Source organism: Hoplias malabaricus, chromosome 13 (assembly GCF_029633855.1).
Source record: "Hoplias malabaricus isolate fHopMal1 chromosome 13, fHopMal1.hap1, whole genome shotgun sequence".
NCBI classification, from domain to species: domain Eukaryota; kingdom Metazoa; phylum Chordata; class Actinopteri; order Characiformes; family Erythrinidae; genus Hoplias; species Hoplias malabaricus.
Genome location: NC_089812.1, coordinates 33098180 through 33124194, shown reverse-complemented (window position 1 = coordinate 33124194; position 26015 = coordinate 33098180). Strand labels below are relative to the sequence as shown.

The 26015-nt window shown below is 42.5% G+C and overlaps 1 protein-coding gene across 6 annotated transcripts in view; it reads left to right on the top strand.

Annotated features, from left to right (window-relative positions):
• baiap2a (BAR/IMD domain containing adaptor protein 2a) overlaps positions 1 to 26015 on the top strand; it is a 95563-nt gene that overhangs the window by 33851 nt on the left and 35697 nt on the right. The window lies entirely within an intron of this gene.

Below are 26015 nucleotides of genomic sequence, written 5' to 3'. Positions count from 1 at the left end.
ATGCTGTTGGTCAGAAATATCAGGCCCTGCCAAGACATGCTTGTTGGGAATTCTTTGGAATTAAGTTATTTCGTATTCTTGTTATTCACTTCTGACCCCCTTTTCTTTTTCCAGTGAAGATAAAATTTAGATTGTATTTGTGCGTTGTGTGAAAGCTTCTTTTCTTAAGCACAGTTTTTAGTATTTGTTAAAGGAGCAGGGGGCTAGGAGCAGTAACAGTGAGCGGAATGCTCCATGCACTGATTGCATCATTTATGACCAGTTTAGGAAGTGGGAAGAGGGATTTTTAGACCTACATATTTCCCCTCCAATATGCTCTTTCATTTTTCTGCTTCAGTGAGGCTTGTGGAATCATTAATTTGGTTCTGCTTAGCTTTTCATTAGTGTCTGTGTGTGTATTGTGTTTTTAGAAATGTTGTTTATCGAGGATTGATATGGGTATAGCCGGTCCCGAGGGGCTGTTAATGTGATTGGTGAGGCCAGATTCACTCGCTCTCAGTGGGAACTGATTGAGCCTCCTCTTTTCTCAGCTGTTGCTATGTGTGACTGTAACTTGTTGTGATTTAAGATTTTAAAGCATACCTGGCCTGGTGCTGAGGGCTTAAAATCAGCTTCTACATCACTCCCCGTCTCTGAAGGGACTTCCTCCCACTGCCGTGCATTCCCCCTGATTTCACAGTTAACATCTCTTCACAAAGCAATCTACACTCCGACTTTCCATTCACACTTCAACTCTGGAAAAAGCCATTAGCACTCCAGCTCCCTGCCTCTTCCTTTTCATCATCTCCTTCCTTTTTTTTTTTTCCTCTTAATTCTTTGTTTTTTTTTCTTGCTCATTTTCCCCTCCTCTTTATTTGTCCTTCTTTCTTCATTTTTCTTTTTCTTTTTGACTTTATTGCCTTGTCTTTCTTGTATAATTTGACTTCCTTGCAATCTGATTCATGCTTCTTTTCCATTTTTTTGCTTCGCTTCTGTCCTTTCTCTCTTTCATTCCTTCTTTTCATTAAACTCAAAATGAGTTTTTCTTGAAGCGCTCTGTCCCAGGCCCAGTGACTCATCTCATGCCCTGTAACACAATGTACTGATCATATTACACAATTCATATTCATATTTGAGGTGTGTGTGTTGTGCTTTTCAGCTTCGGCGAAGCCTCTCAGTGTCATCGTGTAATTACCCTTCACTGTGATGTGATGTGATTTCAGCAGTACACTGGAATATGTGAGCGGTGCTGTGTTTGACTCCTCATCTTACATTCATGGCGTTTGGTAAACGCCCTTCTTGCAGTTGAATCATGTTACAGATGTAGCGACTTACAATTGAATCATTTTACAGATAAACGTGAATCCAGTGTTTGGAATCTTGCCCAAGGACACTTATTAGTAGAGTGTAGTGTTCTGCACTACGTTACACCCTCCATGGAGTATCCACTGGGCTCACTTCTAAAACAATTCGGTGCTCTTGGGTCAAAGCGCCAGGGTCCGGCCTCACAAAGCAGAATGTATTGCACGGCCGCTGAATTTGCGGTCTAATGCTGGTGGCTCGCTCTTTAGCAGGCTACATCACCATGGAAACTTATGCTGCAAAGTAAGAGTGCAGCCAGTCCTCGGCTATTCATTTTAATATGCATACAATCACAGCATGTAGTTTGAGATGCTTCTGGCAGGCAGCCAAACGCTTGATAAGTATCAGTTTTCAGCAAAGAATCAAGAAATCACGCTGTGTGTATATATATGAAAAGTTTGAAGCAAATATAATGGTGACAACCTGTTACAGTTAGGATAGGTTACGTAGATTTATACCAAGGTTAAAAAACTGCATGTTCAGGGCTGGGCGGCACGGTGGTGTTGATGTCACACGGCTCCAGGGTCCTGAGGTTGTGGGTTCAAGCCCAGCTCCGGGTGACTGTCTGTGAGGCGTTTGGTGTGGTGTCTGTGCTTCGGTTTCCTTTTAGGGTTCCAGCAACACATGTTAGCAGGTGGATTGGCGACTCAAAAGTGTCTGTAGGTGTCCGTGTCGCCCTCCGAAGAACTGGCACCCACTCCTGGGTCGGCTGCAGCCTCACCGTGACCCTGACCTGGATAAGCGATTACAAACAATGAATGGCCTCACACTCTGGGTGGTAGGATGACCCCTGTTCTTCCCTCATCACAAGCACAACGCTCGCCTGCCCTGGCATCTGGCTGCTGCTATAACAGTTGGCGCTCTCCTCTTGCCACATTAAGCTTTTCAGTGGGGTTGATTTAGCAAAACTCTTGTCCTGTTTGCACTGGGTGTGACTGAGACAACCCAAGCTCTAACGGGTGGAATTGACAATGGCTGAATGAGGAAGGGAAGAAACAAGCTCAAATCTTTCACTGGCAAATTGTGTTTTATCCTTTTCATATAAAATAAGAGGCCAGACCCTCAACTCCTCGTCATGTTTCAAACAGTTAGTTGCTGGTTGTAAATGCTTTCATGGTCTCACCCACGGGGACTAGATTTCTAGATTTCTGCATGCACAAAGAAGGTTATTAACTGTTAAAAGATAAGGTTGCTCACTTTGTAAAAGTGGTTAACAGCAGCTACATCTGCTGCCTCTTGTGAATCTGCGTGTGCGTGCGATATGCATTATTCATAGAGTGGCGGAAAGCAATTATTCAGTATGTGCATAGCGATGTGTGGGAAAGCATTATCTAATGTAAACACATTTCTGCTGTTTGTGTGCATGTGGTGAGGGTAATAACAGGACGGTGTTGGATGTTTTCCACTCATGGTCCACACCCAAGCAGAGCTAAAGCCGTCCAGCCTCTCTCTCTCACCCCCTGGGGGAAAAATCAGAGACAATGCACACGTTACACACACACACTCACATGCCTTTATTTTTAGATATAGACAGTTGGGTTAAGTTCATAACCTCAAATGTCTGAAAGGTGCGTACACATTTACTTTAAGTGCCTACTACTTCATTTAATGCTTGATGCAACAACAACAACAACAACAACAAAAGAATAAAGCATTTCTCGTACTCAGTTCAATTTAGTGCTTTTAACAAATTGGTTTTAAGTATCGTTACTAACTATTAAATGTTGCCTAAACGATCTTCTAACCTAATCATAAGTTCATTCATTGTGTGTAACCTGGATGCAGGTCAATCACACACACTTTTGCACAGGCCAGACCACCTTCCGATGTCCTCAGGGCAGTGACATGATGCAGGTCTCGAACCCACAGCCACAGCGACGCTACCTGTTGTGCCACCTCCACTCACACTGAAATAAACACATGCACCTGTCCATATGAAATTCATTAAAGGCAGTGAACCCCAGACCATCTGTCAGCTTGGCAGTAAAATTACCACGCACTCGTTCTGCGTCTGTGACTTCAGATGGCATGCCGTATAACATTTAAGTTCCATTAAATTGATCCTATACAGCTGTTTTTACATAAAGCGGCAAACAGGTCTCTGCTAAATCAAAACGTTACAGATTCACAAACTCAGAACAGAGAAATTGTTGAAGATAATTGATTTTATTTATTTATTTGTTGGGCAGAGAGGTTAGAAATACATATACAACAGAATCAGAATGCCAACTTGTACACGGTTCCAGTAGTTCCTCCCACCTCTTTCCCCTACCTCTGGGAAAGTAATAAATAAAACCAGAAGCTGAAGAAACACCTTTTTTGATCCCCTTAGGGAAAGTGTGTGTGTGACGTGTGTATTCTCATTGCAAAGCATCCCCATCCAATTTATATTCATTCAGAAGCTCAGCATCAGTTATTAGTAAGAAGCTGACTGTAGCTTGTTAGTGGCTGAAGTTTAACTCACTGTTTGAATTACCACAGAAACTCATTTGTGACTCGAATTGTTTTGTAGCACTTTCAGTCAGTACAGGGGGTCCTCGGGTTACGTCAGTCCTGAGTTACGATGTTTCGTGGTTACGACACATCTCCCATTTACTGTATAAAGCCTTGTTTCGACTTAAGTGGTTTTGCGTCGTAACATGAACTTCGTGTTTGGTGTGCGCGGCAGAAGAATACATGGTTATGCGGCTTGGGACCGAGGAGGATAGGTGTTAGGATAGGATAAGTGCTTACAGTATATTATTTACGTACAGTATGTACATATGTTCCGACTTGCACCGAAAATTGGTTTACGACGCGACGTAGGAACGGCTCAACGTCGGCTTCACAGAGCAACACGCGCGCACACACCTATGGACACCTACCAACATGTGTTTTTTGGACTGTGGGAGGAAACCGGAGCACCCAGAGGAAACCCACACAGACACAGAGAGAACACACCACACTCCTCACAGACAGTCACCAGGAGGAAACCCACGCAGACACAGGGAGAACACACCACACTCCTCACAGACAGTCACCAGGAGGAAACCCACGCAGACACAGGGAGAACACACCAAACTCCTCACAGACAGTCACCAGGAGGAAACCCACGCAGACACAGGGAGAACACACCACACTCCTCACAGACAGTCACCAGGAGGAAACCCACGCAGACACAGGGAGAACACACCACACTCCTCACAGACAGTCACCCGGAGGAGGATAGGTGTTAGGATAGGATAAGTGCTTACAGTATGTTATTTACGTACAGTATGTACATATGTTCCGATTTACACCGAAAATCGGTTTACAACACGACGTAGGAACGGCTCAATGTCGTAAGTCGAAGACCCCCTGTACTTACTTTCATACAGTTGGTAGCCTCCTGAATTTAGAGTTACTTTCTGTGTCAGTGTAAGTAATGTAATTGTAGCAGCAAATGAAAGTCAGTTACCCAACTATGATGCAGGAATAAAGCAACGTCCTCATCTTTTTTCATGTTTATGAAAACTGGACCAGCTTCACCTCCAGATGCTGTCTCTCGGGTGCTCATCAGCAGACGACATAAGGAGCGAACTCCTGAGCCAGTTCGGGCTGAGACACGTATGTTTGCTTCCCGTTTGCGGAGCCAGGTCTGCACTCACACACGTAGACATTGCCTTTAGCGCAACAGTCCAACACAAGTTAGAAACTACATATCCTGTCTTTACAAGATCATACCACTCGGTGTGTGCTCGATGCGTCTCTGGACTTTTAAAACACTACCAACCAGAGGAATTTGGCAATGGGATTTAGAGGGGGTGTAAACGAGTGTCAGATTTCATCACAATCCTTCATTCAAAGTGTAATGAGCCTGTCCCTGTGAGACTAGCCCTTGTGTTAGCGGTCGTGATTGATCTGATCACAGCTGGATGCATTGATATATAGCCATTTACACCAGGTAATTCCATTAAGGAGAGATTGCATCTCTCACAACAAACACTGAAACCCAGAGTCTCTTGAGTCCTTGTTCGTTTATGGGCTGTTACAAATGTTAAGGCTCTGATTTGTTAATGCAGCTTCTAACAAGGAGCTGAATTACACGGTTCATGTCGTTGCTAGGGATCTATTAAGATGCTTAAAAGTAATGTGTGAACTTGCGCGTCCCTCACGATCTTTCAGCATTGTTCCATTGATGGGATGGCTGTCTGTCATCGGGATTTTTCGAACATTATTTACACCGCGATCAAGTCACAGATGTTTATTAGTGCTCTGTGTGAAATTGAATACTGTGGTCATATGATCAGAAGCAGTGTGTAGGTATGAGCTGGATGTTCACTGTATACACACACAGTCTCCTCATCGCTCATCAGTGTTCTCCACAGAGCCGAAGGCGATTGCAGCCAGTCTTCCTTGGGCGCTGTGCACACTCAGTGAGAAAGCCACAGGGGTTCAGTTGGAGCCCGACTGTAAATGGTTTCCGCCTACACATGATGCTGCTTCTCTCTCTCTCGCGCTCTCTCTCTCACGTATACGGGTGTGAATGCGCACAGAGACACAAGTGCGCTCAGTTACACACACACAGACTCACTTGTGCTAACGTTCTGTGTTCAGAGATGATGTCCTTGTACGCTAGGCATTTATGGTGAACACCTCGTTCTAATTTAGATAGAGAGAGAGATGGAGTGAGTCTGTTTGTGTGTGTTTGCTCTCTCGCTCTTATCCTCCCTAACTCCCACACACTCCCCTGCACACTGTTCTGTTTAGGATAATGATCCCCCCTGTCACTGTCCCACCCACTCACACCCCCCCCTCCCCCACTTGCTCTCTTTCACTCTGTTTATCTTGCTTGTGCACTTACATCATCGGCCTTCTTGTGGCCAGTGATTGAATCGCTGCGAGACACCACATCATAGTTCAATATTCTCTCTCTCTCTCTCATTCTTATCTCTCTTTCTTTACCTCTCTCTTGTTCTTTCTTTATCTCTGTCTCTCTCTTGTTCTTTCTTTCTTTTTTCTTTCTCTCTCTCTTTCTTTCTTTAACTCTCTTTATCCTTCTCTCATTCTTTCCTTGTCTCTCACTCTCTTTATCTCTCTCTCATATTCTTTCTTTATCTCATTCTTCATCTCTCTCTCTCAGTTTCTCTCTCTCTCTCTCTCATTCTTTCTTTATCTCTCCTTATCTCTCTCTCTTTATCTCTCATATTTTTTCTTTATCTCTCTCTTTATCTCTCTCTCTCATTCTTTCCTTATCTCTGTCTCTCATTCTTTCTCTCTCTCTTTATCTCTATCTCATTCTTCATCTCTCTCTCTCTTTCTCTTTATCTCATATTCTTTCTTTATCTCTCTCTTATTCTTTGTCTCTCATTCTTTCTCTCTCTCTTTATCTCTATCTCATTCTTCATCTCTCTTTCTCTTTATCTCATATTCTTTCTTTATCTCTCTCTTATTCTTTGTCTCTCATTCTTTCTCTCTCTCTTTATCTCTATCTCATTCTTCATCTCTCTTTCTCTTTATCTCATATTCTTTCTTTATCTCTCTCTTATTCTTTATCTCTTTGTCTCTCTTTATATCTCTCTCATATTCTTTCTTTATCTCTCTCTTATTCTTTGTCTCTCATTCTTTCTCTCTCTCTTTATCTCTATCTCATTCTTCATCTCTCTTTCTCTTTATCTCATATTCTTTCTTTATCTCTCTCTCATTCTTTATCTCTCTCTCTCTCTTTATATCTCTCTCATATTCTTTCTTTATCTCTATCTCATTCTCTCTCTCATATTCTTTCTTTATCTATCCCATTCTTGCTCTGAGGCCATCAGTAGGGCTGCAGGGAATGTTTTACAGCTTTAATCACCAGTGACTATCATTGATGGGGGGGATAGAAATGCAGAGCTTTAACTGTGGACAAGTTTACAGGATTAGATCCGCCATCCAGACCTATGGCTAATGGAAACATTAAGGTGGGGTGTTGTTTGGTGATTATTTTTCTTTTTTTTTCTTCTTTCTTCCCTGCTTCAGTACAAAATGTCCATGTACTTTTTAAACTCATTCTTTCAGTCAGTGTACAAGGTAATGTCTGGTACTGTCCATTCTTTGTCTTCCTCTGTGATTTCCTAATTCCAAAGGGCACGTTGGACGTTGGTAATTGTTACGTTGAAGTTCTTGTCAGCATTGTTTACCTAGAACTCTGCAGTGATTTTGGAACTGAATTGCCATTAGGCCACTAGTCATACTTCTTTCTTCATTTATTCACAAAAACAAACTTCAGTTTGAGCACGGCTCCTTCTTCCTCGTCGCGAGGTCTCTGAAAAACGAAGAGGATCCTACATTTGCTGTTACCATGAGAACAAAGCCGCTTGAAATTAAGCTCTGTGTTGCGCTCATTAAAGGCAGATTTGTCGCTTGTTGTTTTTTGATGTCGTCAGTTTGATGTGGTGCATAAAGCAATTCTTCTCCCCGTCCACTCCCATTAAACCTCCTGGTTCTGCTGGAGGAGAAAGGAACAGGACATTTCCTGGTTTCTAATCAACATTGTTCCACCCTAGAGACCCACAAAGCTTGTTCCTAATGAAAATGGCTGTTCCCTAATCACAGAACAATAGTTGAACCCACTCCTCCCTTCTAGTAGTGAATAAATAAAGGGTTTTGTTTGTTTGTTTTTTTACAGTATTTTTTTTAAAAAGTCTGCTTTGGGAATTTTGTGTATCTCGGGCCTAAGTCAGGATTCTAACAAATGAAGGGGCTGTATCAAAAATATATCAGCACTGAGAGTTATGGAGTAAACTGAGTGTTGTGGAAGGCAGGTAGTGTCGCAGTCACACAGCTCCAGGGACCTGGAGGTTGTGGGTTCAAGTCCTGCTCTGGGTGACTGTCTGTGAGGAGTGTGGTGTGTTTTCCCTGTGTCTGTGTGGGTTTCCTCCGGGTGACTGTCTGTGAGGAGTGAGGTTTGTTCTCCCTGTGTCTGTGTGGGTTTCCTCCGGGTGACTGTCTGTGAGGAGTGTGGTGTGTTCTCCCTGTGTCTGTGTGGGTTTCCTCCGGGTGACTGTCTGTGAGGAGTCTGGTGTGTTCTCCCTGTGTCTGTGTGGGTTTCCTCCGGGTGACTGTCTGTGAGGAGTCTGGTGTGTTCTCCCCGTGTCTGCGTGGGTTTCCTCCGGGTGACTGTCTGTGAGGAGTGTGATGTGTTCTCTCTGTGTCTGTGTGGGTTTCCTCCAAGTGACTGTCTGTGATGAGTGTGGTGTGTTCTCCCTGTGTCTGTGTGGGTTTCCTCCAAGTGACTGTCTGTGATGAGTGTGGTGTGTTCTCTCTGTGTCTGTGTGGGTTTCCTCTGGGTGACTGTCTGTGAGGAGTGTGGTGTGTTCTCCCTGTGCCTGTGTGGGTTTCCTCTGGGTGACTGTCTGTGAGGAGTGTGGTGTGTTCTCCCTGTGTCTGCATGGGTTTCTTCCCACAGTCCAAAAACACACGTTGGTAGGTGGACTGGTGACACAAAAGTGTCCGTAGGGGTGTGTGTGTGTTGCACTGTGAAGGACTGGCGCCCAGGGTGTCTTCCCACCTTGCGCCCAATGATTCCAGGTAGGTTCTGGACCCTGAACTGGATAAGCACTGAACAAATAATGAATGAATGAATGAACTACAAATAGAAATGTTCTTTTTCTACAGAAAATTGTTGAAAATTACCCCTGATTAATACATACATTCATTCATTGTCTGTAACAACTTATCCAGTTCTGGTGGGTCCGGAGCCTACCCTGAATCACTGGGCAGAAGGCAGGAACACCAGTCCTTCACAGGGCGACACACACTCACATTTACAGACACTTTTGAGTCGTCAAACCACATACCAGCGCGTGTTTTTGGACCGTGGGAGGAAACCGGAGGAAACCCCTTAGGACAGGGGGGGGACACAACAAACTCCTCACAGACAGTCACCCGGAGCGGGACTTGAACCCACAACCTCCAGGATCCTGGAATCCTGCACGACTGCGACACCACCTGCTGCACCACAGTGCCACCTCCTGATTAATACATACTAATATAATACGATATTAGGGATATACTTTTGTTGAGTAGGTATTCGATGTGTTTTTGAGTTCCATTGACAAAAGCAATGCTCCACTCCACTCATATTCAGGCTCTCCAGCAGTTATAAATAATAAAAATAATTGTAAAAAATTAAACACACTCTGCTCAAGGAAACTCTCATAACAAAGCGTGATGCCGCCATAGTTCATTTTTCTTTTGCCAAACGAGAGCCCTAATGCGTACGTACCTACGACTTATTTTAAGGTGCCCCTATTGTAAGTTGAATGTGGTATGAGGCTCTGGGGAAGCTGCACATGAAGGTTTCAAAATATGCAGTGAATTTTCACTGTTATTGAACATGTTATTGTCATTTATAACATTTCAGTCAGTGCTCTGGTTCTTGAATTGAGATCCAGTATCAATTATCTATATTTAATTTCTATTTCTTACTCTTCACACTCCATTTGTTTACTGTGTAATTAAAGTTTAGGTGAAAGTAAATGTCGTAAAGTAGAGAATATGACACTGAGCCATTCATTTTTTTATTATTGTTATTATTTATTTATTTTTTTTAGGTTAATGTATCTGGAGGCCAGAGGGGTTAGTAATCAATGGCAGCTAATGGAAGAATGATAGTGGAGCTGCTGATTTGCTGGTTGTTTGGGGGCAAAGAGCACAGCTGTTGGCATCTGCCTCCGACTCGCACTTTAAAGGCAGCCGAGCCTGATCAGAGGGCTGACTGCTGTCTGCTTCCACATTCAACTCAGCCAGTCTGTCTCTCCTCTGGTCTCGGCCTCTCTCTCTCTCTCTCTCTCTCTTTCACACACACACACACTCACAGACACACACCTGGCCCTGTTGGAAGGAGAGCAGTGGAGCTCTTTTATTAGCCCTGAAGCACAGTCCCAGGAGCCCTGCTTTCTGCTCTATTTCTGAGAGCCGCATTGCATGCTGGGGAAAGCCAGGGCCCACACACACTCTCTCACCTCGCCCTTGATTCCCTTTCTTGGCACACCTGCATGCACACACACACACACACACACACACACAAATATATGGTCACACATACAGTGCACAAACCATTCCCTACTCTGATTTGGTGCCCATGCTGTGCCCGTTTCCCTGATTGCTCTAGTTTACTGTGTGTAGGAAAGGCTTGTAAACTAGCAATGCACGAATCCAGTACAATGGATCAGTATCGGTAGCAATATTGATCCGGTATTGACCTGAGTATTGGCCATAGGTGACCTATCCACTATCAATATGCAATGTACATCAGGCTTTCCCTCTGTTTGTTGTGCCTAATGCTCACTATATTCAGCTTAAGTCTGAGTGAACACATTGCTGGTAAAGTCCTTTAAGGAGATTAAATGAATATTTATTTGAAAATAAATAAATAATACACGTGAAATGCACAGATCTGTTCACTCTGTGCCCGTCCTGGGCCATTTCTTCCAAAACTTAAACTCATTTAAATTTCATAGATACCTAGTAGTTTTTAACTGAAATAATGTACATAAAACATCTATGCCTCATAAACATGCTCTAAAACCAGCAGCCTGACTGCTTCTTTTATTGACTGCAAGCAACCTTTCTCAGCAAACCGTCTCCTCTTCCTTTATAATGTCTCCCTTTACAAATGGGACGGGTCTCAAAACCCCACTTGCTATTTCTCTGTTTCTCTCCCTCCTGGCCCCGTAGCTTAAGATCCACAAACTGTGTGGAATTCAGCCCTTTTAATGGCTGTAGAATTTCTTTGAATGTGCTGAAAAAGACCGGTTGATAATAGGATACACACAATTTTACATGAGCTTAAAAGCTAAGCACCACTTAAAGGACCTCCATGAATATTTCACATTATATTAGTTACTGACAGATATAAGTATGAATTAAAATGAAAATAGCAGCTTAATTTGCTTTAAAACCGACAATTTTATTAAATTGACGGAAAAACCCGAGCTCGCTACGGAAATTCTTGAACGTGACTGTGACGTCACTGGTGGACAACAGCTGAACAACGCCGCGGTAAAACACCGTTATGACCGACTGTTGACAGTATCTAGCTAAATAACCAACATTATTCATGACAGTAGCCTAGCAATAAGCTAAACTCAAATGTAGAGGTAACGTTATTCTTGTAAATGTGATCGAAGTCGAACTCGAATTCATCCGACACTATAAACCTCCGTAATGCAGCTACGTAGCCGAGTATAATCTGAGACACCGAGTTTAGCGAGTCAAGCTAACGTTAACTAACACCAACTAAAACAGGCGAAGTGAGTGTCCTCACCCTGTTTACCTCCATGTTACAGAGGCTCTTGAACACCTTTCGTTGGTGTCCTTACATGCCCATATTGTTGGAAAAGCGCCAGTGAAATGAGCTACAGATAACGGAGTGAGCGGATGGTCCTTTCCAAAGTGTCCGTTTAAAGTTGACAAATTTAGTCCATTTTCTGGATATTTTGGGATCTTTGGGCCATTTGTGCACAGATGTCCCACTGTACATTGAATGATTGCAGCCAACAACAACACACCTTTTCCTCATTTTGCATTAAATTAAGTGCAGCTTCTAGAGTTGTTGTCCACCATCTACGTCACAGACAAGACGCCTATTAGAGTTTCCGAACACCGCTGGGGGGGGGGGGGGGGTGTTCCTTCAATTAGTAAGAAATAACATGTTTTCTGACTATCAATAAACACAAGTTAGGAACTCAAATTCCACTGTATTTATTTGTTTGACACTTTCATATCGCTGGTGCTTAGCCTTTAATGACACCATACTCAAGGCCAAGAATAAGGAACACCATTGTGAAACTCCGCCCCCCACATTATCTTAATACTATGTCTTATTTTTGAGTTACTTTTTGATCATTTTTAGTTGTAACATTAAATTATATGAAGGAACCGGTATTTCAATTGTTCTCTAGATTTGCTCATATTCTGGCTTGTGTGTGTTGATAAAGCTAATAATCAGATAAAGTCAGATCAGTACATCCCTGATATAAACCTTCCAGACATATCCCAGCATGCCCTGCTGCACACACCCGCTATAGTACACTCAACAGCTCTGCTGCACGGAGCTCTGTGAAATTAGAGCCTTTCTGCTCTCCGTCCTGTAGCGCTTTATTACAAAGATGCCTTTTCTTCATAATTACTGCTATTATAATATCTCTCTCACACTCGTTCTCCCTCTGTCGCTTTCTCACTCACGCTGTCTCTTACACTCTCTCCCACTTGCCCAGTTCTTTCCTTATCCTTTCTCTCTCTCTTCTCTCCTTTCTCTTTGTCTAGTCCTGCCTTTATTTATCTTTCCTTTTTCTCTCTCGTCACGTTTGCTTTTATTCTTAAATTTTCCACTGCATGGAACCTACACGACTCGACTCAGTTCGGCTCGTTTGTTTCTCCACTGGACAAATCTGGTACCAGCAGAGCCGAGTAGGTACTGAAACCACAAAGTCTAAAACCTGCCGAGTGCTGATTGGCCAAAGAGACCTGTCAATCACCACGAAACGCAGAGCTCCAGCACAAACTCGCCGCTTGTAAAATCTCTGAAGTTACTGCAGCTTTCACATTTGTTCGCACCAATTCACAACGGCAGCTCGTAAAATTACCTCGGGCTGTTTTTGAAGAGGTTCAAACGCTCCTTGGGTCGGTGGCCGACGAAAACGTCCGCAGGCAACAAGGAACGTCGAACATGCAACAAGGAAATCTGTGAGAACTGCGGTGTGGAAGCGGGTTCAGTCCGACAAACAAAAACGACATGCGAATACACAATGAGTAAACAGCGCCTGACTTTACTGCCGGCATTGCTGTGGTTGTGGTTGTTGTGGATGTCACCGGATCCATTTCACAGAGGAGCTGTGCTAGTGGAGAAGGGACCAGCTAAAAAGCGAGTCGAGCCGAGCTGCGTCAAGCCGATCCTATGCAGTGGAAAAGCACCATCAGTGCTCCTGATTTTTATTTTATTTTTTTTTTCCTCTCTTTCCCCTTCTCTTCCTCTCTCACCCAGTAGAACAATAGAGAAGGTGCTTTATCTTTAAGACAGGACAGAACCTGAGGCCTCTCACATCTTCATCCATCTTCAGAACTGCAGTGATGTGTACATTATTCTTCTCCAGAACTCCATGCCACCCTCCTCTTTTTATCAAGTTAAATTAGATCAAGGAGATTTTTGTACTCATCCTAGAGGCAGGAGTTATGTGGCCATTCAGACACTTTTCAAAGCATTAATAAATATAGTATCTCTTCTCAGATGATGATAAGCTGTTAATTTCACTTATTAATCCTGAAAGTTACACCCCACTCAAAATGGCTCACTGGCCAATTCTTACTCTCCTAAGTGCCACACTGGTTTGTGACTGGACTATCACCCTCTCCATCTAGTAATCTAGCTAATTATCATTGCTGATTCATCACCAAGGCCTAGTTGTAGGCCATTTCTTGAGAGATGGCGGTCTGTCTGGTGGAGTGTCTGTTATACTGTGCTGTCTGGATCTCACTCTGTATAGGAGTAAAGCGCCACTGCTCATTAGCGTTACACCATTGCCATTTGGCACCTCACACTTCTCCCAAGAGAGAAGTCGTATGCTCACACCTTCTCATCCCTCTCTCCTCCCCTGTGTCAAAGAGGAGTGCAGGCTGTGCCGAGAGCAACTTTCATTCCCTCCTCCTCGCCGTCATTTACTCCTAAAACTGCATGTGCTGCACTTTACCAAATGTAGGCTTTCCCATCAACTCTAATTGGTACAATCCCAAGACATGTCTGTCAAGAAGATGGACTCTCTGATCTCTCCTTCTCCTCTCACCTTCTTCCATCATTCTTTTAGCAATCGATTTCTTTCTCTTTTCTTTCTTTCATTCTTCCTATTTATTTCATATTCTGTCTCTGTTTAAATCGTTCATATTTTTCATGTGACTTTTTCTTTAATTCCCTCCCCCCACTATCTCATTTTTTGTTTTATTCTTCTCATCTCAAGTCTTGTCTTCCCTACACTTTCCTGTACCCCTTTCTGTCACTTTCTGTATGTTGTTTTATATTCTCACTTAATTTACTGATTCTCCCTCTGTGCCGCAGCTATTTCATTCATTCATTCATTATCTGTAACCCTTATCCAGTTCAGGGTCAGAGTGGGTCCAGAGCCTACCTGGAATCATTGGGTGCAAGGCACGAATACACCCTGGATGGGGCGCCAGTCCTTCACAGGGTAACACAAACACACTCCTATGTACACTTTTGAGTCACCAATCCACCTACCAAAGTGTGTTTTTGGGACTGTGGGAGGAAACCGGAGCACCCGGAGGAAATCCACGCAGACACAGGGAGAACACACCACACTCCTCACAGACAGTCACCCAGAGGAAACCCACGCAGACACAGAGAGAACACACCACACTCCTCACAAACAGTCACCCGGAGAAAACCCACGCAGACACAGGGAGAACACACCACACTCCTCACAGACAGTCACCCGGAGAAAACCCACGCAGACACAGGGAGAACACACCACACTCCTCACAGACAGTCACCCGGAGAAAACCCACGCAGACACAGGGAGAACACACCACACTCCTCACAGACAGTCACCCGGAGAAAACCCACGCAGACACAGGGAGAACACACCACACTCCTCACAGACAGTCACCCGGAGGAAACCCATGCAGACACGGAGAACACACCATGTTTTATGTGTTGATTTTACTGCAGAGACAGGGACTCTTACAGGGTCAGTAAGCTGAGGTGATTTGACCTGGTCAAACTCCAGCTGTTTGTGTGTTCGAGTGCGTGAGTGCGTGAGTGATTGAGGGATTGTTCCCCTAACACTCTTGTGTTCGCTTTTGATTTAATTTAAACACATTTAAATGTTAACAGTGAAATTGATTGGTTTACAGACCACTTACAAAGTGTGTGTGTGGACAGAGATGCAGGTATCTGCATTGATGCTGGGTACAGGCTCCCTATCCCTGTAACCACAAGATAAGCTTATCTGCTTTGTTTATGTTTAGCAGACTGAAGCCTCTGCTCCCTCTCTCACACACACACACACACACATACACACGCGCACGCGTTTCCATTATCAGCAGCCACACAGATGTGTTTCCCCCCGAGTGTCTCTGAGAGCACAGTGCCACAGAGTTTACGTTACCCTTGGATGCCAGTTGCATCATTTTTTTTTTTTTCCCTGGCAGCTTTCACTTTTCCTGGTCAAGGAATGAGTGTCGTTCAGAGTGCACTGTAATCAGTGACGAGCTTTCAGCGTCGCAACATGTCCATCACTGTCATACGTTTACTTCCGCAAAGAAGTCAACAGATTGTAGTCTGTATTCTGTTTTTTTCTTCTGTGTTTTATTCTGTTTTTCTCCTTGGACTAGAGTACTCTGTACAGCCTGTAGAGCTAGACACAGTACAACTATCAGCAGTAGCAGCCATCTTCTGCTAAGGCAGTCCTTTGATACTTAGTGGTGTATCAGTATTTCTGATTCTGACCGTGTCTTTTCAGAAACCAGCTTCGCATGAAAACATAGGTACTTTCTCATTCTGCACTGCTTTATCTCTCTCCCACCCACTCCTTACAACAGACGGAGTGCTCTAACGTAATGTACAATAATGCAATTTAAATTAGCAGTGGGCGATATGTCCCTAAAATATCATGATATTTCGCCGATAACGGTTTTCATGGTTTATGTCGTAAACAAGTAACTTAAGCTTGTGATTTTTGTGTAAAAGGATAATCTAGCACACAACCAAAGTGCAGAAATTGTGGTGTGTGAATGTAAAAAGTTACACAAAAAGTAACAAAGCTTCACAGTAAACAACAAAACAAATACAGAATAGTTGCTGTGAGATTCTGCTTTGGTTACTGTTCATTGGCTGTTGATTTTCCTCGTCCTCAGCCGGGTGTTTCAGCTGGAGGTGGTGAAACAGATTAGATGTTTCCCCTTTCTGTTGTTAGAGGCTTCTTTCATTTCTTACATAATACCATTGTTTATTATACATCAGATATTTTGTAACCAAACCACCTCCAAATGGCTGAAGTCACTCCTCTTTTTGGAGCAAATTCCTCCGCCTCAGAGCCACTTTCCACCACACTTCTCTGTGCCTAAGTGACTCGTGTATAGAACATGTGCCGTGTTATGGGTAACTGCATGACGTCATTGTGTAAACAAGTTAGAATTGTACTGTTATAATATTTTATTAAGTAAACTTTTTAAATTGTTTAAAAAGTTTTGATGATAATAGCGCACCTGATACGATATGGCACATCCTTAATTTCAATATATATTATTTATAACGTCTGTCATCAACTGACATTCAAAATTTAGTATAAAAATATTCATATTGACAAGACCGATAATGTTTGACGGTGATGTCATGGTTCTTGTTTGTTCATGGAAGGTTTTCTGTGGATTTTATACTGTTCATATCGATATCAGAATTATATTGCATCAATCAGGGGGCGCCAGTCTTTCACAGGGCAACACAGACACACACACACACATTCACTCACACACACCTACGGACACTTTTGAGTCGCCAATCCACCTACCAACGTGTGATTTTGGACTGTGGGAGGAAACTGGAGCACCCAGAGGAAACACACGCAGACACAGGGAGAACACACCACACTCCTCACAGACGGTCACCCGGAGGAAACCCACACAGACACAGGGAGAACACACCACACTCCTCACAGACGGTCACCCGGAGGAAACCCACACAGACACAGGGAGAACACACCACACTCCTCACAGACGGTCACCCGGAGGAAACCCACAAAGACACAGGGAGAACACACCACACTCCTCACAGACAGTCACCCGGAGTGGGAATCGAACCCACAACCTCCAGGCCCCTGGAGCTGTGTGACTGTGACACCTACCTGCTGCGCCACTGTGCTGCCCCTTGTATCAACCAAAATTAAGAAATATATCGTGATAGCCCTAGATCATCATACTAATGCGAATGAAACTGCTTGATTTTCTAAGCACAATATCTGTGAATGTACTGTATTGCTTTAATCAGGCCAATAAATAATGATTCAAAATATGAAAAGCATTTTGCTACATACAGTGAGACAACATTTAAGAGTAGAGTACTGTAAGGATCAGAAGTAGGAGCAGCTGAAATGGAGGTTCTTTTTGTGAGAGTCAGCTGTGTATTGTTTCTCCAGTTCCCACGTCCCATGTGATGTCATCCTTAATTTTTGTGTGGGCTTGAACAGGTCCGTACAGGGCGGCTATTTTGATGACAAATCTCATTTTGATGCAGAAACAAGTGCTTTCTGTCTAATCATCTAGTGTGTGTGTGTGCCCCACAACAAAAATATATAAAGTTCTCTAAAAAGACTGCAAAGTGTGCATTAGGAGTTGGAATAAAAAATTATGCTAAAAATATTATTGGCAATCAGGACTGGATCACAGATTTACTGAATATCTCATGTCTGGCAAATAGGAAGTGTTATGTTTTTCTTTCTTCCTTATTCATTTGCTTCATGCAGGATGTTCATTTGTGACTGCAGTTCACTGAATTCAATATGTATTTTTATATAGTTTTTATTTTCTTTTCAATCAAGTAATGGGTTTTAAAATCATAATCAAAACAGCCGCCCTTGAAAATCAGCAGCACTGTCTACCCCGTTGGCCCTCTGTTTTTTTTTTTTTTTTTTAAATCTATACATTTGCTGCAGGCCCTGTCTGCACCAGCAGGGCACCCTGGGATACGTAGTTGTGTCCTTGGTGGTGTAAGTGGAGAGTGATGTAATCCTCTTCTTGTCTGTACAGGCAGGAGCACTCTGATAGCAGGCAGCTGTCAAGAGGAGACAGAAAAGCCCTCCATTTTGTGAAGAGCCTGCAGAGGCGCTACCCCCTTCAACACACTTGCACGCACTCTCTTCCTCTCTCGCCCTTCCTCCCTCCCTCTCTCTCTCTCTCTCTCTCTCTCTCTCTCTCTTCCTCTCTCTCTCTCTCTCTCTCTCCGTTCTTGTTCGTCTCCGCTGGCTGGGAGCCCCGGCGTTTCCTCTGTTTCCATGACACTCCACAGAAATCCATGCCTGACCTTCGTCCGTGATTCACCCTCCTCCACCTCCTCCTCTTTCTCCTAGACTGGTCTGGCCTGTTGAGTTTGCTTGTGCCTATGGCATGTCTCCACTTCCTGGCTCCTTTTTTTTTTTCTCCTCTCACCCCTGTGCTCCCAGCAGCCTTCAGGTTGAGTAATATATGCTTAAGATGAGTTCAGCTTGCATATAATTTCTGTCAAGAATCTCCTGAATTAAAAAATAAATCACCATTGTGTTTACCCTATGTGGATGTATCCATTTTAGAGCTTTAATATTGGTTGGTGTATTGTGAAAACATGGCTAGAGACTAGTGTGTGCTAATGACACTAGGTGTCTATAGGCGTCTGATTCTTGTTAGATATGTTTTATGATTTTAACCCCAGTGCACACTTCAGATAGTTTTCTAGGTTGATCAGATATGTCCGCTGTGGCTTTCTGTGGAAATGTTCATCAGGTGAGATGGGAATCTTTTGAGTGTGTGTGTGTGTGTGCACGCAATTAAAACTGTCATCCATGTGTTGCTCTGCATATATTTTAGCCCTGTTCCTCAATGGTCAGGACCACCACAAGGCAGGTATGATTTGGGTGGTGTGTAATTCTCAGAGCTGCAATGACACTGATGTGGTGTGTTGTTACAAGTGGATCAGACACAGCAATGCTACTGGAGTTTTTAAAAACTCTGTCTAACCGCTGTCCACTCTGTTAGACACACCTACCTAGTGTTGTCCATCTGTTGCTGCACTATTTGTGTTGGTCGTTCTCTAGTCCTTCATCAGTGGAAACAGGATGCTGTCGGCTGGATATGTTTGGTTGATGGACTGTTCTCAGGCCAGCAGTAACACTGAGAAATTTAAGCACTCCAGCAGCACTGATGTATCTGATCCCCTCATACCAGCACAACACACATTAACACCATTATCACCAGTACCACCACCGTGTCAGTGTCACTGCAGCGCTGAGAATGATCCACCAGCCAAATCATACCTGCTCTTTGGGTGTTCTGAGATATAAAGAACAGGGTGAAAGGGTATGCCGGTGAGTTACAGTCTGTAATTATACAACTACAATGTGTTCCTATATGGACAGTGTACCTGAGAGAATGGACAGTGGTTGTAGAAACAAGGAGGTGGTGTTAATGTTATGGCCGATCTGTGTGAGTTTGTGAGAGACCCAGACCCCCCCACACACACACACACAAGTCGAGACACGCTTGGCTTCTGCGGTTGACTCACCTGAGTGCATCTGCCCATTGAATGACAGGCTTCTATTGTTTATGTGACTGTGGGCTGTAAAAGAGGGAGGGGTGATGGATCCTGAGAGAACTGTGGTTGTCTGTGTGAATATGAAGGAGAGTGTATACACCAGCAATTCAGTCTCTTTACTCGGACTGTGCCCTGTCATTTTGATATTTGGGGAGTAGAGCTACACACTATATACAATACATAAATAACCTGTGAGTACAAAACTATTAGAAATTGTATAGATTTATTCCGTAGAACCTTTGTGATGTTGGAGGCAATACATTCTGATTAAAATAGATAAAATTTACAGGCAAAAGTGTGTTGTTTATTTAAGTTATTGTGATGGTGCCGGTTGGTTGTAGCAGTAGCTTTTAATGGTTCACACATTTTAGAATTATTGACAGCATCATCTTCACAGTTGCAATATTTTTGTACAATTTAGTGGCGCAGGATGGAATAGTTTGAGTTTTCATTTCTGTTTTTAATGGGTCATTTTAGCAGAAAACCTCAATTTACTCGTCCCCACAGGAGAGCAGGGTTCAAGCTCGTTTTACTACTATGTTCCTGCTGATCTCATAACATCACCCTGGGTTTAAGTATTTGAGATGATTTCGTACCATCGCCATGTACTGTGGTATTGCTTGGAAGCTGTAGGACGGTATGAGGAAATGAGGCACTGTCCGATCCTGTTTAATGAGTCATGTGAATGGCTTGATCTGTCCGGGCCCCAAAAGAACACACTGCGAATCTCTGCATCTTCATGAACAGAGCCAGAACGATCTGCAAGCCTAAGGCTATTGTTAGCCATTTCAAAAGTGTCTCACTGATGCTTCTATAGCTATAGAGGTGCTGTGTTGCAGAACTTCCCTGGAACTGCATTTGTAACAAGTGCCTCTGTTTTCCACTTTTTTTCCTTTGAATGGTGTAATGTCTTCCGCATTCTCTTTGTGTGCATACCACCGTGAGTCTGCAATTGTTTCTATTTTCATTTAAAAGTGAAACTACAGTCTCTCTCTCTCTCTCTCAGGACTCAGCCGTATTGGGTTTCCTTAGTGGATCTGTGCATGACTGGCAGGCTGCAACACTACCTTGCTATAATTGATCCTGGCAACTCTATAAGCCAGTGGCTTTGAATACGCCCTTGGATCAACTTACAATAACATAAAACCCATGAAGTCCCCTGCCTTTAGGTTTGACTATTACACTGTGGTGTTCTTAGACAGAACTGTGTACACCTCACTAAATAAATACCTTCTCCTGCATGAAGTTGCTATTTTAGGTCCTGCCGTAGAAGGCATCATCAGAATTAAGTCAGTAACTGTTGCTGGCAGTGTGTTTGGATCTTCTCCCTGATGAAGACCAAATGTCTTCCGCGTTCTGAGATTTTTGGCAAAGGAGTTTTAGAGGTTGTTCATCTAGACATTTTTTCATCAGTATTAATATAACTGCAGACATATGCTCCTCTATAAGAGTACCCCTGCCCTTTTTTGGGTAAATAATCCATGATAGATCACTTAAGCATTTCTAAAACACTGAACAACTGAATGTATCATGACTTTAGGCCCATTGTAGTAAACACAACCCTCAGGGTTTTGTTTTGACGACATTGGTGTACCATATCTTCATATCAGTGATACTTTGCTTACTCTTTCCAGGAAGGCTTTTGGTTGAAATACCTTTGAGCTCATTGATTAGAGAACACTGTCTTCCTCAAGAGTTCACACAAGTTTCGGGGTGTTTTCGTGGCCAGCTGTAACACTACATTTCTTTAATTGATCTGGCCACTAAGCCCAGTCAGCAGAGCTGTTTAGTCTATAAGCCTCGGGGGTTGTGATCCTGACTGATTATCTGTAATCGGCTTAGGTGGACTGCTGAGAGCTTGTTGTCTTGTGTGTGTGTTTGTTGTTGTTGTTGCTGCACAGAGGATTGTTCAAGCTTGAAGAAACAGCCCTAAGAAGGACATGATGTAATCAATCTGTGCTAGTACTCCTACCCTACCCATCCAACCATATTTTGGGTGCGTGTGTACACCTGTATCCCTTTGTCTTGATTTATCTGATTACAATGAATGAAGTTTTCAAATATCACTGGTTGCTTTAAAACAGCCAGGCGTTGTCTGTGGCCTTGATGTATGGCTAGAATTAAACAATTCAACTGATTGTGTAATCAAAATGGAACAGGTGTCTTTTTATTAGAAAATGTACTTTGTGTCTGTCTTTGTTTGTCATTTTATCAGACACAAAAAAAACCTGATAAATCCATAGGACGGCTTCACACTGTGAGAGCTCCTGCCTCCCTACCCCCCAAAATGTCTGTTCTCTGGCTATAGAAAAAGTATTACAAGCTGTTAAGGTGCTGAATTCTCCACCTAAAAACCAATCACATAATTCTCTATAGGTCATCCCACTTTTCATAATGCAATCAGTGTGGCAGCGTTGTGACGATGACATGCTGTTATCCATAAAACATAAAGGTTATGAGTTAAGCAATCATCTAATCTTTCATATTCACCATTTTATAACATCTTAGAATGGTCAGGAGTGGATAATATTTCTTATAACAGTGATAACATGTAACTAGCTGGTGATTTGTGATGCTCGAGTATATCTGGACCTTGCTAGTTTCCTCTTCACCTTCCTAAAATGAAATGGTGGCTGTGTGTTTTTGAGACTTGAAGTTACAAACCATAACTTTGTAATTTTTCAATTTTTGTCAGGAGTTATTCGAACTTTTGCATCGCACGTCAGCCGACAGATGTTGGCTGGAAATTTCTGGAGGACTGTATGGCAGTGAGCTGTTTTAAAATCCCAGCAGTGGCCGTGTAATGGCCCTTTTTTTGTGGTATAATGACTAGTGGTTCACCGATACTGAGACTGGCACTCAAACACAGTATCAATATCGGCTACAGAGTGCGCCGATACCATGGGTGTATTGGAAATGTCCTGCTACTCACTATTTCCTACATGTAGTACACAGGGCACCTTTTGGTACACACCCAATGAATCAGATATTGACGTGCATAAGTGCCACTATATGCAGCTCGGATTTAAAGTTGGGGCTGACTTATAAACGCTACACGTTTTTGTCGATTTTTACAAAGACCGGAAAAATGTTTCACACAATACACAACCCCAAACTCCCCCACCAAACCTGTTTCCTTTGAGACACAAAAATACGGATGTACAACTTGCTGTGGTTATTATTTGTGCTGCTATTTGTGAAGATCCACAAAGAAGAACACAACGTCTTTGTGTCGTGGGTGGGAAAACACATTCAGCGCGGCCTCTACACACTGATCTGTAGAACAGCACATAGTTGCAGTTATGTTCCAACTTAAATGGTTCCGAAAAGCAGTAGCCGTAGCGCACGTCACAGTTTTGCGTCATTTAAGGTGGAATGGAAAATTTGAATACATAATTTGGCACACTATGTTCTCCTACGGGTAATACTCGTTATTTGGGGACATGTGCATCCAGCACTATGTAAAATATTGTCATTTTTCAGAGATTCACAGATTTATTGTTTAATCCGTCCTCCAGTGTAGAGCTCCACTGCATGTGCCTGTTTACTTTCTGTGCTCTGTTCTCATTGGCTGTTGAAGGGACTCGTTCAGCGTTGAGTTGGAGAGTGTGGAAATATTCGTTTTTTTCATGGCTCTGAAATTTTACATTGTTAATGTGCAGTTAATAAAGAAGTAAATGTTGTTCATTCAAGCGTATTATATCTTATTAGCGATACAGAACACTGCTTTAAAAAAATAAAATCTGTAAGTATAGCAACGTAAATATCTGGATTTATAGGCATCTATCTAGTAGGTAAGAGAGTTAGTATCGGCACTCCGTATGGGCAGGTATTTGAACATGAAATATCGGTATCGGAAGGGTATCGGTGCATCCCTAATAATGACCTAAATATAGCAGGCATCCTTAATAAACTGACAGCTTATTGTATTGCGTTACTTTTGTGCCACAATTCTGCACATGCGCGCGGATATTTTGAGCGAGCAAGAAGGTTTTTGCAAGCACGAGCGGATATTTTACTACATTAGTGTTATAGCCAACAGAATTATGAATAGCTAACCGCAAGCTAACTTAACTGCAGTATTAAGCTATTAAGTTATTAAATTCTAGCATTACACAATCAACTAGCCATGCATGTTGATAACTACCTATCTAGATAGCATTTACAGTATATTCTATCACTGATAGCAAGGAGACGGCGGACCACTGTAGACCCACTGAGGGCAAAGTGCTGATTAAACTCCTGATAAAACAGAATTTTAGACAAAATGCCACAGTTTAGCACTTTTCCATTCACATTCCGGTTTACATTTTTCTCCTTCATTAGTTTCTTTTTGTTATTCTTTATAAATAAGATTAGTAAATAATTTTAATCAGCACAGTGTCAACATTTTCAGCAAAATCTTCTTATATCAGGCTTATACTCATTATTATATCTCTCACAGTTTTGGTAATATTTGTATTAGTGTGTTTTCCAGAATAAAAGTCTCTGTGAATGTAAAATCTGTTTGAGGAGATTATAAATGAGTTATATCCTGTACAGAACAGTAATCTGAGTGGTCCGATGGTGGACCAGCAGTGGTGTGACAGACTTTTTATGCCAGTGGACCGATTATATGCTCGCTGTGTGATTACTAATAAAGACGTTTCTACAGTAGTTGCAGTACCATTTACAGTTGTTGCTAGCACTATTTTATACTATGTACATTTTTTCAGCACATTGGCTACGTTGCTTACTCAGTAAAACTAGATAAATACAATTAAGGCAAAAACAGATAAAACTCTACCTTGTGGCCAATTCAATGAATATAAAATAAAATTACTGACTGTGGTGCGCTGGTCTGTTGTCGTTCGGGGGACATTTTCAAATTTCGTGTCCTGCTTGTAAGAACAGAGATTCTATACCTACCAAATATTTTCTGCTTCCTCAGACTTTGTTCCATGAACCTTGTGCTTTTTAGCTTGCTGTTCTGCCTGTGTTGATTTCAGTGTCTAGCCTAGAGACCAGTCTTAGCCTCTTTTCCCTGGGAAAAGCTTCCGAGTGTGTTGATGTAGTGGTTTTAACTGCTACCCGCAAGTAAAATGTGCAAATGAGCCTCACAAGTATGCCATCCTGCTTGTATAATTATCATTAATCAAACCAAATTTGCTTGCTAGGAGCAGCCCCTATCCCTAGGCAACGTTCTCGGGGTATCCTCGTTTTTGCATGCTATAGAATACCGTCTTTTATGATGGCTTTCAGGGCTAGTCTGTAACAGCTTGGATCATGCACTTCAGCTCATTTGCTTAATTGTGTTGTGGCGTCTTGTGTAAATTTCATTTACATTTCTTTTTTTATTAGGGATTTATTCGGATGACCATCCCCAGTGTCAGCCTTTAGTACTTAATTAACCTGAAAACCAAATTCTTGTTTCCTGTAATGTTTGATGTACAAGTTTTGCCACTAGTTTTTTGAACATTTTGCTTCTTTATAGAATCAGCGACCAATATATTATCCATATTTTCTGATGTAAAAATTAATATTATGAAGTATTAAAATGTATTATGATTATATATTATGGATAATTCCACAATGCTAATATTATTTTTCCACATAGGTACTTAAATATAAGTTTATTGAATTTTCCCAATATTTAAAATTAGTCGGATTGCACCAATTCCTTTCGGAATTTAACACATCATAAGCTTAAAGCCGCCCTAGGTCATCTTTACTACCAAAACAATATAAATGAATATAGTAGCAAGCAATATTTTTGTACATGATTACCCCTGTTAAGACTATGTAAGATTTGGGTTTTTTTGCTCCTGGGGTTCCCCCAAGTGTAATTCAAATTTACAGCACTATACTGAAACCAGTTGGGAGGAGGAGGGAGTGGGGGTGGCTTCCTACTCGCCCCCAAAACGTGCATAGTGCAGTTTCTGCAATGCTGAACCCAGAGTGGCAATGACAGGGGTTCCAAGCTTCCTAATACAAAATAGATTTAGAAACCTCTGGCAACTAGGTGTCAGTATGGCTGTTTCATAACAGAAAAAAACACTCCCTTGTGAAAATGACTGCTCCTATAAACGATACCTAATGCTTTAATTTAAATTAGCCCTTCTGTCCTTTAACCCTCAGTGGAGTTAGAAGTGGGTAAAAGCAGTGTGTATGTGTATCTGTGTGTGTGTGTATGTCCTCCATTGCTCTTTGTATTGCTATTACCTCTCTCTTTCTGTATGTCCTCTGTCTCCTGCTCAATCTATTTTTTTTATTCCTTTCCTTTCACAATGCCTTGCATTTTCAGATGAGGCAGCGTGTAGGTATATGAAACATAAACCTCCTCAGCCGGCTGCATGCCTCTCTTCTTCTTCTCTGTCCCCCCCTTTTCTCTTTTCTTCCCTTA